The sequence below is a fragment of the Eptatretus burgeri genome, chromosome 4 (genome assembly GCF_056783735.1).
Source record: "Eptatretus burgeri isolate ZD-2024b chromosome 4, Ebu_testis_v1, whole genome shotgun sequence".
Lineage (NCBI taxonomy): Eukaryota > Metazoa > Chordata > Myxini > Myxiniformes > Myxinidae > Eptatretus > Eptatretus burgeri.
In genome coordinates, this window is record NC_140964.1 from 20,679,295 (window position 1) to 20,691,306 (window position 12,012).

General features: G+C 46.7%; 1 protein-coding gene across 4 annotated transcripts in view; it reads right to left on the reverse strand.

The window, feature by feature from the left end:
• LOC147027598 (uncharacterized) overlaps nt 1-12,012 on the reverse strand; it is a 198,810-nt gene that overhangs the window by 59,036 nt on the left and 127,762 nt on the right. For 3 of the 4 annotated variants that reach the window (XR_015057127.1, XR_015057126.1, XR_015057128.1), the window contains one exon: nt 1,075-1,182. The exons of the other annotated variant lie outside the window; for it this stretch is intronic. The gene's annotated coding sequence lies outside the window, so the exon portion shown is untranslated. The remainder of the gene's footprint in view (nt 1-1,074; nt 1,183-12,012) is intronic. 4 annotated transcript variants of the gene reach the window in all.

Sequence of the window (12,012 nt, forward strand, 5' to 3'; positions counted from 1 at the left end):
GCTGAGCGAGTGGTTCTTGCTCCGGCACCCTGAGCGTATGGTTCGTACTCCGACACCCTGCGTGAGCGGGACCTGTCTATCACCCTGAGTGAGTGGTTTGTGCTCCATCACCCTGAGCGAGCGGTTCGTTTTCCGGCACCCTGAGCGAGCGGTTCTTGATCCGGCACCCTGAGCGAGCGGTTCGTGCTCCGTCACCCTGAGCGAGCGGTCCGTGCTCCTTCACCCTGAGCGAGCGGTCCGTGGTCCGTCACCCTGAGCGAGCGGTCCGTGCTCCGTCACCCTGAGCGAGCGGTCCGTGCTCCGTCACCCAGAGTGAGCAGTTCCTGCTCCGTCACCTTGATTGAGCAGTTCCTGCTCCGTCACCCTGAGGGAGCAATTCTTATCTGGCACCCTGAGCGAGCGGTTCTTTCTCCGGCATCCTGAGCGAGTGATTCTTGCTCCGGCACCCTGAGCGAATGGTTCGTACTCCGACACCCTGAGTGAGCGGTACCTGTCTGTCACCCTGAGTGAGTGGTTTGTGCTCCATCACTCCGAGCGAGCGGTTCGTTTTCCAGCACCCCGAGTGAGTGGTTCGTGCTTCGTCACCCCGAGCGAGTAGTTAGTGCTCCATCTCTCTGAGTAAGCGGTTTATGCTCCATCTCCCTGAATGAGCGGTTTGTGCTCCGTCAACCTGAGCAAGCGGTTCGTGCTCCGTCTCCACGAATAAGTGGTTCCTGCTCCGTCACACTGATTGAGTGGGTCGTGCTCCATCAACTTGAGCGAGTAGTTCATTCTCCGTCTCCCTGAGCAAGCGGTTCGTGCTTCATCACCCAGAGGGATCAGTTCGTGCTCCATCACCCTGAGCGAGCGGTTAACGCTCTATCACCCCGAATGAGCAGCTCATGCTTCGTCATCCTGAGCGAGTGGTTCTTGCTGCCCTCCCTTCCTCTCACCTCACACTCTCTTCCCTTCCCCACCCCTCTCTCCCTCTCCCCCCCTCTCTTTTTCTCCCTCCCCCCTTACTATCCCCGTCAGTGAAGCGATGGGTGGTATTTGCCTGTAAATAATAATGAAAGACCCACCCACATATCTGACCTGTGAATGGAGGGAAGATCGAATCAGCTCTCACCCAATCAACTCAACCCAGGTGGCTCGGATTATGTCAATCAATCGACATCTCCCATGCTCTTCTTGTCGAATAATCTGGATAAAGCAACCAAGAAGGCCGACACAATGTAAGTGCTTTGCTGTTTTAAACCCTTCCCAGTGTTTTTCCACAGCTACACGGACATGAACAAATAGTACACAATTGAGAATCTCAATGCTACACACGCCATCAGCTGCCGGAGTGGTTTCATCACTTATTAGCAAGTCATCAGCAACAGCACCGACACCAATGCACACCAATGAGGCTCCCAAGCATGTACCAAGTGTAAATGTCAAAAGCACTCAATATGTTAATAATAAATAAAGACCCACCCACATCTCTCATCTGTGAATGGCGCATGAGACGTGTCAATATATATTGTTATGGTTGTGGGGGTCGATGGAAGAATTTAATAGGGCATTTCGTATTGTGTGGATTTGCTTGGCCCGTGGATGAGTCGAAAGCATCTCAATGTCACGAAATTTGGGAATCTGTGAGCTTAAGTGTTAGATGTCACCATACGAGGGGTGGTGCGGTGTTAATTAGCTTCGGGAGTATGAAAAAGTTCCACAGTACGTGATTGCCCTCTGTGATTTTTCCTATGTTTTTTTATTTTTCAAGCCAGGCAGGAAAGCTGGGAAATGCGTCCTGGAAACGACAACAAACAGGAGAAGCCCCTCCTTCCCGGGTTTGGGGGCGAGCAGGCCACGCCCAGGAGGTGGAGGATATAGAGGACAGAGGGGAGAGAGTGCAGAGGGAAGAGGGCGAGAGAGGTTCCTTTCAGCATTGGACAGAAGATTGGTGTTAGTGAGGTCGATGGCAGGCAGGCTTGCCCACGTGTGTATTGTGGAAGGCTTCCATCTGGATAGAATGGGAAATTGGCAGAGCACACAAATGAGGTCGTCGTGAGAAACGCATGAGGCAGGTGACACCTCTGGAAAGAGGAAGGCTGGCACATTATTTTGAGCCTTCGTTTTGGAAAGCTGCTTGCGGATTGCCTGGTGTACGTCTGCCCTGCAATGATAGAAGTAACGGTGCCATTTGCTTTCGTGTGCACATGCTGGTGGAAGAGCTCCCCATCCCAAGTTTGAGAAGGACCAGCTCTGGGCCAAGCTGAGTACCAGTATACTTAAAAATGGGGGGGGGGGGGTTCTTTTCATTTTGTAACCCTTTCTCTGTATTTGCATCTGTGTGTGAAGCCTCGACAGCAGGATTTATTTATTTATGATTATTATCAAATAATATATGTATATATATATATATATATATATATATATATATATATATATATATATATGTATATGTATATATATATATGTTACGAATTCTGGCCCGCCTGGCGTGCGATCGGCCGCGTACGACTAATGGCAGCCGCGTCGCCCACCGGATGGACAATTCAGTCGTGACCCTCCTGGAACTACAGCCAGGAGCCAGTCACAGGTGGGGGTTTAACCTCACCACAACCCAGTCCGCATTCTACCCGCGCAAAGTAGGGTGAATCGCTGGATGTCGATATACCTAAATACCCGCGTGGGTAACCTACCGAGGGGTTGCACCACGCCGCAGGTCGGCTTAGGACACGAACCGCTTAGGCGGTTCGTTCCGTGTTACAGGGATAACCGAGCGGTGTTATCGCAGACCTCGACGGTTCAGATTATTTATCGGGTGTTTAAAACCCACCACCAATCATTCCACGATTCAAGATGGCACTTTCAAAGGAGGGGAAGGACGCAACGAACGGGAAACATTTCACAAGCACATACAACACAAACAAGCAAGGGCAGTCATGCAATATGTGCAGCAAGAAATGAAAAACGTTGCGACCGACTATAGCATTAAATGTACAGGCACTTAAACAGGTTTACTTCACGGATTGGCGCCACAAACACACATACAAAAGCCCAAAGAAAAGAAAACCTCCCTTCTGCGGCCGGTGAACCCTCTCCGGCACTCTCCTCGTCCGCACGTGCAGGTCCAGCACAGAACGCCTGCGGCGCCTCTCGTCCTCGTCTCCGAGGCATCGCCCGGACTCGCCACCGGCCCACGCCTTCACCGACAGGTTGCTCATCGCCAAGACAAGAGGGAGGGAGAGAGAACTCGACCTCGACAACAAAGAAAGAGAGAGATCCAGCACGACCCCGGCAGAGAAGATGACGTCGACGACCCAGACAAAAAAAGGACTTGACCTCGACCACCAAGAGAGTGCGAGCCCGACCCTGACCACCAAGAGAGAGCGACCCCGACCACCAAGAGAGAGCGAGCCCCGCGTGTGGTCCGCCATATATAGCGCAGGGCTCCGTCCTTCGCTCCTCCCCGTTTTCGGCTCCGCCTCCCTTCGAGAAAGTTCCCGAAAAGGGGCGTTCCCTCACCCCGACCGCCTCACATCCACCAATCGGCGGCGAGCTGCCCTCACCCTTCCCTTCACACCAAGCGTGGGGAAAATAGGCGGGAAAAAACCCCACAGGCCTCACAAGAGCTTTTGCTCTGCCAATCCTTCTCGGACGGTTTCCGACGCGGAAACCGTCTTACCATGGTCCGCGGAGGATGGTGTTCGTAAGCGGGCGTGGTGGCGAAGATGGTGGTGATTGTTGTGGGGGTGGTGTGAGCGTGGTGGGCATCGTGGCGTAGTTGGTGGCGGTTGTTGTTTGCGTGGAGGTTTGTTGCAATGGTGGCTCAAAATAACGATAAAGAAAAACGGCTATCTCAAAGGGTCGCAGTCCGGTGAACACGAATAATCCCCTTTAAACAACGGTGCGGACCTATGTGCGAGAGAGCGAGAGAGTGAGAGAGATGCACGAGGTTGTTTCAATCTCTTTGTTACCAGGCCAGGTCAATGGACCAATGCGAATCCAGTCACGAAGGAGGGTGAAGGTGGGGGAGGAAAACTCAGGGTGTCTCTGGTGCATGGTCGGAGGGAGGCACATTGAAGCGTGTGGTGATATGCAAGTGAAGTGTGGAGAGGAAGGTGTAAAGATGTGATCAAAGGGGGTTGGAAATAAAAAACGTGAGAAGATAGTCTAAAAGTGACATGTAAATAGGTCTGTTTGTGGAAATGCTGATGGACGAACACTGCACTCGGTCTGGTGTCTTCTGCTCACTCTATCAAACTCTGTTGTTCACTGCACCATGACCCCAAGAAGAAGAACGTGCAACCTGTGAACCGAGCCTGGGCCAGAGAACCATAAGCTTCAAGAACCTTTGCCAGAAAACCCGACCCGAACTGGAGAACCAAGAGCGCCTTTTAATCCCCTGGTTCGGTGGCGCATGGGAGTAGATCAGGAGGAGCGATGGGTGTTCTCTAACGCCCTCATTGGTGCCTGGACGATTACCTCGGCGCGAGCTCTGCCCGCGCGAAGCTTCGGCAGTGGAAATGGCCTTACTCGCTCTGCCACACGATCCATCTCCGAGACTAACATGGTGCCAGGGTATTTGGTTGCACTCTCAGGTCATGAATACATGCCATATAGCCAATGAGGGCAGTAATCGAGTGGGATGCTGGGGCTATCCACATGACATTGAACAGAATTGAGCGCACATTTGAGCCTCAAGTTAGACAGTAGAACGTCCAAATCCAAGTCTCTGTAATGGTATGCCACGCTCCCCCCATTCCCTCTTGGTCTGGAAGGGAGTGGTGGTCGTCGGTGGTGGTGACTGTGGTTGAGGCATTTGTTGTGGCAACATGGTTGTGATTGTGGCCTTACGTGTGGTGGTTTTTGGTGGTTGTGGCTGTTAATGGTGAAGGTAAGCGAGATTGGGTTGTGGTCCGATGGTGTGGTGATTTTTTTTATATGAAGGAATCGTGGTGGTGTATGAAATGTTGCAATGTTGTGGTTCCAGTCTGGTGAAGTCTGAGGTGGAATGTCTGTTGGATAATGGCATGCAATTTGAATGGGAAGGGAAATGGTATGTCTATGCAAATGACTTGCACTTGTTGCTATGGTCAGCATGCTTGCGTGAAAGAGAGTTTGTGTGTGTGCAGCAAAACAAAAAAACTGTAAAGAATGAAAAATGGGTAAAGAATGGAAAGAAAAATACCACCTAAAGCACTCACAACACATATTGTCCCATAAACCACTCCACATAAGAGAAGGGCTATCTAAAACAAATACTAATGAAATAACTGTCTTGGGAACCGTGAGATGTCGTGTGCCATTGCTTTGGGGGTGTCGGTTTCGCAGAACAACAAAAAATAAAGTGTGTGTGTGTGTGTGTGTGTGTGTGTGTGTGTGTGTGTGTGTGTGTGTGTGTGTGTGTGTGTGTGTGTGTGTGTGTGTGTGTGTGTGTACACTCTGGGGCAAAAAAGAATGAGCCAAGTCAGTTTTTTTTTTACTTTTTTGTCATAACTATTTTCGCAAACGTTAAAAAACCAAAAAACACCAGAAAATGCAGAAATAACTGTACAAATCAATATGGAATTGCTTGTCCCTTCGCAGTCTTAAAACAATTCAGTCTTTTGGTCAAACTCTCAGAAAGCTTCTTGCACCGAGAAATGTCAATATTGTCCCATTCATGTTTAACAGCTTCCCAAAGTTATTCAGAATTTGCAAATTTCCTTCCAATAAGTTTGTGCTGATTCTCAGCCCAAAGATTATCCATGGGGTTCAAATCGGGACTCTGGCCAAGCCAGAACATACGTTTTAGGGACTTTTTCTCCAACCTCTTTTTGGTGGCTTTTACAGTATGGGCAGGGGCATTATCTTGTGAGAAAATGAGTTCTTTGCTTTTCTCTCCAGGAAATAACTGTTAGAGCTTGGGAAGTAATCCTTTCTCGAATATTTTCTGGTATTCCTTGGCAGTAATTGACTTGTTCACAACTTATCAGCTCACCAACACCAGCAGACGAAAATACACCCCAGACCATGATTTCACCTCCTCCACATTTCACAGTTGTTGAAATGCACGCAGGGTTGAATCTCTTACCAGGTTTGTGAAGGCAAGGTGCTGGGGCATCACTGCAAAGCTCAAACCTTGATTCATCACTTCACAGAACTCTCTGAAATCAGACTGAATCACAGTTCCCATATTCTGCCAAAAAGTGCAATCCGTCCTGAATATTTTTCTTCGATAATTCTTAGCACATCTTCATGAGCCAAAACCAGCATCAGTCAACCTTCTTGTGATGGTCCTTCTGGAAACAGTCTTGTTTTCAGCAGTTCTGAACTCCTCTGACAGTTACCGCAGGCTTTTCTTTCTTTCCTGGAGAACTAATCATTTCAGTCACCTATTTTCTTTACTTGTCGTGGCTCTCGGCCTGCCAGATCACTTCTTCCTTGCAGTAAAACCAGTTTTCTGGAACTGTAGACCTATTCTCTTTATGGTAGGTCGGCAGACAAATTGGGATTTTCTCCTTTGTCAGGAGCTTGTCGATTTCAGAAGATGTCTTGCCCACTTGACGAAGATGAGCGATTCGATTTTTAATATCCCCACCAGCATGGAACTTCTGATCCAAGGTCCTCCTGATAACTCCAGCTTTGATCTTGACTTATTCGGGTTCCTTCTTGGTCTTCCTTATTTGTTTGTAAAATCCTGATCTATTTTGTCTTACCAAAGATATTAGCCTTTAAAGATGAAAGGCGAAAATACGGAAATTTTGTGATTTTCATTTTTCTTTGAGAACAAAACTTCTTAAAACACGAATTTTTTCATAAAAATTGCTGGAAGTCGTGTGGATGGCTTTTAACTACTGTAACATGAGTAATCAATTTAAACTAGAATATGTACTGCACATTTGGAAAAAACACAACTTGGCTCATTTTTTTGTGGATGTGTGTGTGTGTATGTGTGTGTTAAGTAAACAAAAGAAATCCTATATTTCCCCTACCTTTGTTTGTTCGTCAATATATATATATATATATATATATATATATATATATATATATATATATATAATTGTTTTACCATGACGTCACTTTTAGTGAGTTATGCCCATGTATGCACACGAGTTCACGCCACACGTGGACTTCCAAACCTGGAACAGGTTTGATTTAGAAACAGAATTAGCCGCTGTGCTTTGATGACGTTATCAAGAAAGATTCTTCCTCCTGGCAAATGGCTTGAGGGCAGGGGCTCGGGAAGCACAAAGAGACGCGTATTTTGCATCGTAACATCCAAAGCCATCATTATCCGGCCGCGCGGAATTGCGGCATCGCAGGGGTCAAACGGAGATGGCGTTTGGCGGCTGGGGGTCAGACCTTGGCAAGCTAATTGGGTTGGGGAGGGCTCCGGCGTCGTGTTAATTAACATGAGCCAGTTAATTATAAAGATGTAAATTAATAAACCTAGCTGCAATAAATTATTCAAAAAATAATTGCTGTCCCCCCACTGAGAAAGGTGCTTTCGCCGCAAGAGCGCTCCGAAATGAGATGGCTGCAGATAGTTAGCGGACTTTGGACAACGTATTAGAAGAGCAAATGACTATCTCTGAGACGGCGGAGCCGCCAGCCTCGATATCAAGTGTGCCAGACGAGGGAAGGAGAAATTCTCCTTAAAGAAATTAAAGCAGAGGGCGCGCGTCGGGGACGCCCGAGCGGTAACGATGTTCAGGACGGTTCGCTGCGCAGAAACGCGCGCGGCTGATCGTTCAGAAACTATTATGGAGGAGTTCGTGCGCGCCTCGAAGACGGACGACGCAGCGGGTCGGCGGGAGATGGAGCCGCCTCGCCGGGCCGAACGCCCGGACGCACACCCATTTGCATAGTCGCCTTAATGTTTAGGAGTTCAAGCATTCGTTACGTTCTGACACACAATCGCCCGGTGCTAATCAGGGCCGGCGCTGCGCGGGGCCCGTGCACTCGCCGGAGGCTAAAGGCAAAGCTTCGAGCACCCTGGCCCGTCGGGTTGTGCTGCCGTCGGCGAGACGGCGCATCACGCGTGCCCGACGAGGCCCCGGTTCGAGCGACGGTCGCGTCCGCGCAGCCTTTGGATGCGTGTCCTTTACAATGGATGCCCCGTGTCAAGGTTCCCACTGTTATGCCGACTACACGCGGACAAATCGCTGTACTAGCAATGCTTTCGCCTATTATTCTTCCCCTGTGTGTCTAATTAAATTGGAGCAGCTTTACAGAGCAAGTAATTGGTTCTGCTGCTGTAAATATCAGGAAATCAACACATCATCTTGACAGTCTAGCCTTTAAATTATGTTCTTAGCGCTTTTGCGAAAGGGCAAAAAATCTTTTGATATATAGGTGCATTATTGGTAATCATTCTGAACTTTACCGGCGTAAAAATCTCCTCTCCGATTTCCTTCTTAATACCAGGGATAGTTTCCGTGCGTATTAGCACTTCCCAAAGAGGCCAATTTCCACGAGACTTAACTGTTACTGCAAAATAATCGCACAATTTCTCTCGTTTTTTTTTTTTTTAATTCGACCTTTCATCCATGGTACAGCGGAGTGAACACGCGCTCAGCGGGAAGTCACGTGGTCGAGCATGTGGAAAAGGAGGAGGAAAAGAAAATCGAGGAGGAAAAGGAGGCACAGAGAGAGAGAGAGAGAGACACCCAGAGAGAGAGAGAGAGAGAGAGAGAGAGAGAGAGAGAGAGAGAGAGAGAAGAGAGAGAGAGAGACACACAGAGAGAGAAAGAGAGACACACACACACACACACACACACACACACACACACACACACACACACACACACACACACACACACACACACACACACACACACACACACACACACACACACACACACACACACACACACACACACACACACACACCTGTCTGATATATTACGCTGTTATCGCTCAAAGGTAGCAAAAGTACATTTTTAGTTTCCACACAAAAGCAAAGACTGCATATACAGTCATTACAAGGCTATATATACAGGCACGTTTCTAACACTGATTTGCTCTAACCTTGACCTACAGCTCGACTGAATGCCTGTTCACCGCGATATGCTTAACGATGCGGAGGGGGGCACGCTCATGAATGCAAATGGCACTGCTTATTTCTAAGTGAAAACCACAGCGCCTTTCCCTCCTAATGAATGACGGTTCAACCGAAGTGGCATGCAAGTGGTGAAATTAGCCAGAATTCTTACACTGATAAACACGTGATTTTTTTGAAATCAGTCTCAACAACATGTCCTCACGACTTCACTGTGATGATATTGAGATCAATACATATGTGCGCTTCACCATCCGGAGGTGGGATTAACATTAACACATGACCAGATGAACGGTCCCCCTCCTGGTGAAGATGAGGTATAGCAAACTAGCTTGTGTGTTTATGTACACGCACGCACGCACGCACGCACGCACACAGACACACACCATCACTTTCCAAACTTGAAGAGCACTCGATGGAGTGCATTCCTCCACCATGCAATGCTTGATCCAACAGAACATATCATATCAGTCCCAATAAAAAATTTTTTTGAGATATTGTGCTTTCTATCATTTTGACCCCATCTCTCAATGGTGAAGAATCACTTAAAAAAATTCACGTATCTGGATCTGGATTCAGATCTTCACTAAAATCAAATAAATTTGTCACACACACAGCCTGTCCACCAAGTCACCATGAATCAGTCCACAGCTTTTTGAGATATTGTGCTTTATATCGGTTTAGCCCTCTCTCTCAATGGTAAAGAATCACAAAAAAATTCTCGGATCCAGATCCGGATCTTCACCAAAATCGAATCGATTCGTCCTTGTCACACACCCAACCTGTCCACCAAGTTTCATCCAAATCCGTCCACAATTTTTTGAGATATCCTGCACACAAACGAACAAGAAAAAGACGTCGTGCAGAGCACGATACTTGCAAAATCCACCTCCTCTCCAGAGGTTGCCATGGATACATGACCTGAAATTTTTTTTGACCCTTTTGACCTCAAATTGTCCATTTCATTAAGATTAAAGTTGACAATCATCATCAAAGCTTAGGTCAATCGGATGAAAATTGATTATTTTTCAGATTGAAATTGACAGTTTTAGAACATTGACCATTGACCTTTTGATCCCAAATAGTTGGTTTCTCAATTCAGTGATTCAATTTGCAAATCCTGTTCAACTTTCAAGTCAATCGGATGAAAAATGACGATTTTAGAAGTTTGACCTCAAGATGACCTTTGACCTCAAAATCAATAGGCTTGTAAGTTGAAACTACCTCTACAACTTCGTAAAGTTTCATGACGATTGGTTTAGAATTGTGACCTGCAGATGATTCACAAACAGACAATATCAAAATCCATCCAACCATCCATCCATTGGGACCATACTCTGTGCAGGGTGTTGGTGCTGCCTCAGCCGCCTCCTTGGCTATTGGGCACAGTCCTGGATGGGTTGCCACTCCGACACAGATTTCAAAATCGACTGACCAATATACTTGAAAAATCTTCAATTTTGCAAGTAACAAATAATTTTAAAAAGTGCCATTTGGTGACATGTCACTCACAGTGAAATTTGGCAAAACAGAACAAAGTTAAACGGCACGAGATAAAACGCACACCTCCGCCAGGCTGAACAGTTTACAATTTGTATCCCACCCATGGACTGGATCTGAACCAAAATCGAATCGACTTGTTGTCACCAAACCAACTCATCCACCTAGTTTTGGCATAACTCGTCCACAACTTTTTGAGATATCCTGATATGCTGTGTATAGTTGTTGGCCCTCTCAATTTTAGAAATCAAGCCTATGTTGACCTTTTGACCTGAATAATAATTGGTGGTTGAATTCAGTGACCTGACATACAAATCCTGTTCAAATTTCAAGCCAATTGGATGAGTACTGACAATTTTCGAAATTCCGGCCTATGTTGACCTTTGGCCCATGTTGACCTCAAAAATAATTACTGGCTGAATTCAGTGAGCTGATGTGAAAATCCTCTTCAAATTTCAAGTGAATCAGATGAAAATTGACAATTTTAGAAATTTGGACAATACTGACCTTTTGGCCTATGTTGATCTTACAAAACTTTGTTGTTTGACCATTGCAGGGATAGTGCCAACAATCTGCAAAATTTCAGAATGATCAGCTGAGTGCTTTGGTCTGTAGGTGAGCGGACAGACAAAAAACTCACGGAGCAGATGAACATACTTGGCAAAAATTTTTTTTGCCAAATAACAGACAGGGGTGAAAACATAACCCTCTTCCACCTTTGGAGATGGTGGTATAAAGGATCAGAGGTGCAATAGCCCTTAACTCATGAATGCAGAAAAGGTGGTTTGGATGAGTGAAGGATCACGCTGCCTCAAAAAAGGTCACATAACCAACCAGTTGTGGATACCTTTCATGTAGTGGCAAAAAAAGGAACTAATTTCTGGAAAAGGGACAAATGGGGGAATGGGACATGTTTCTTGTCAGGTGAGGCATGATACTCTGAGTTCTGACACCTACAAGCTGTAAAAGTCACATCGACTCAATGCCTTGAAAAGGCAGATCTGCAAAAGACAGACAGTATACCACATACGTTTCATCAACCTGCCTCTATTACATACAGATATCTGGCCCAGAGAAGAAAAAGTAGATGGATGGACGGACAGACGATTGAGAAGTAAAGCAAAAAAACCCCAGTGAAAGACATATTTGCATAAGTCAGAGTAGATACCAAGTAAGTTTCCTAAACCTGCTCCAATTGAGATGTGGTCCGGAAACGAAAAAAACTTAGGGACGGACGGACAGACAGAAACTGCCACAATACCCCTGAGCCTATTTGGCCCAAGGGGTATAAACGAAACATATGAATACTTTGCCGAGGCTAGTGTCAGTCTGCATTGGCAGACAATTCAAATGATAGATTTTAGAACCAGAAGTTTGACAATGATATGCTAATCGGCATTGGAAGCCAAGTAAATTTGACGTTTCAAGTGTTCGCGCTTCTTGCTCAGATGAAGGGCTCATGCTAACACCTGAAAGATCAGCTTCACTTTGCATTA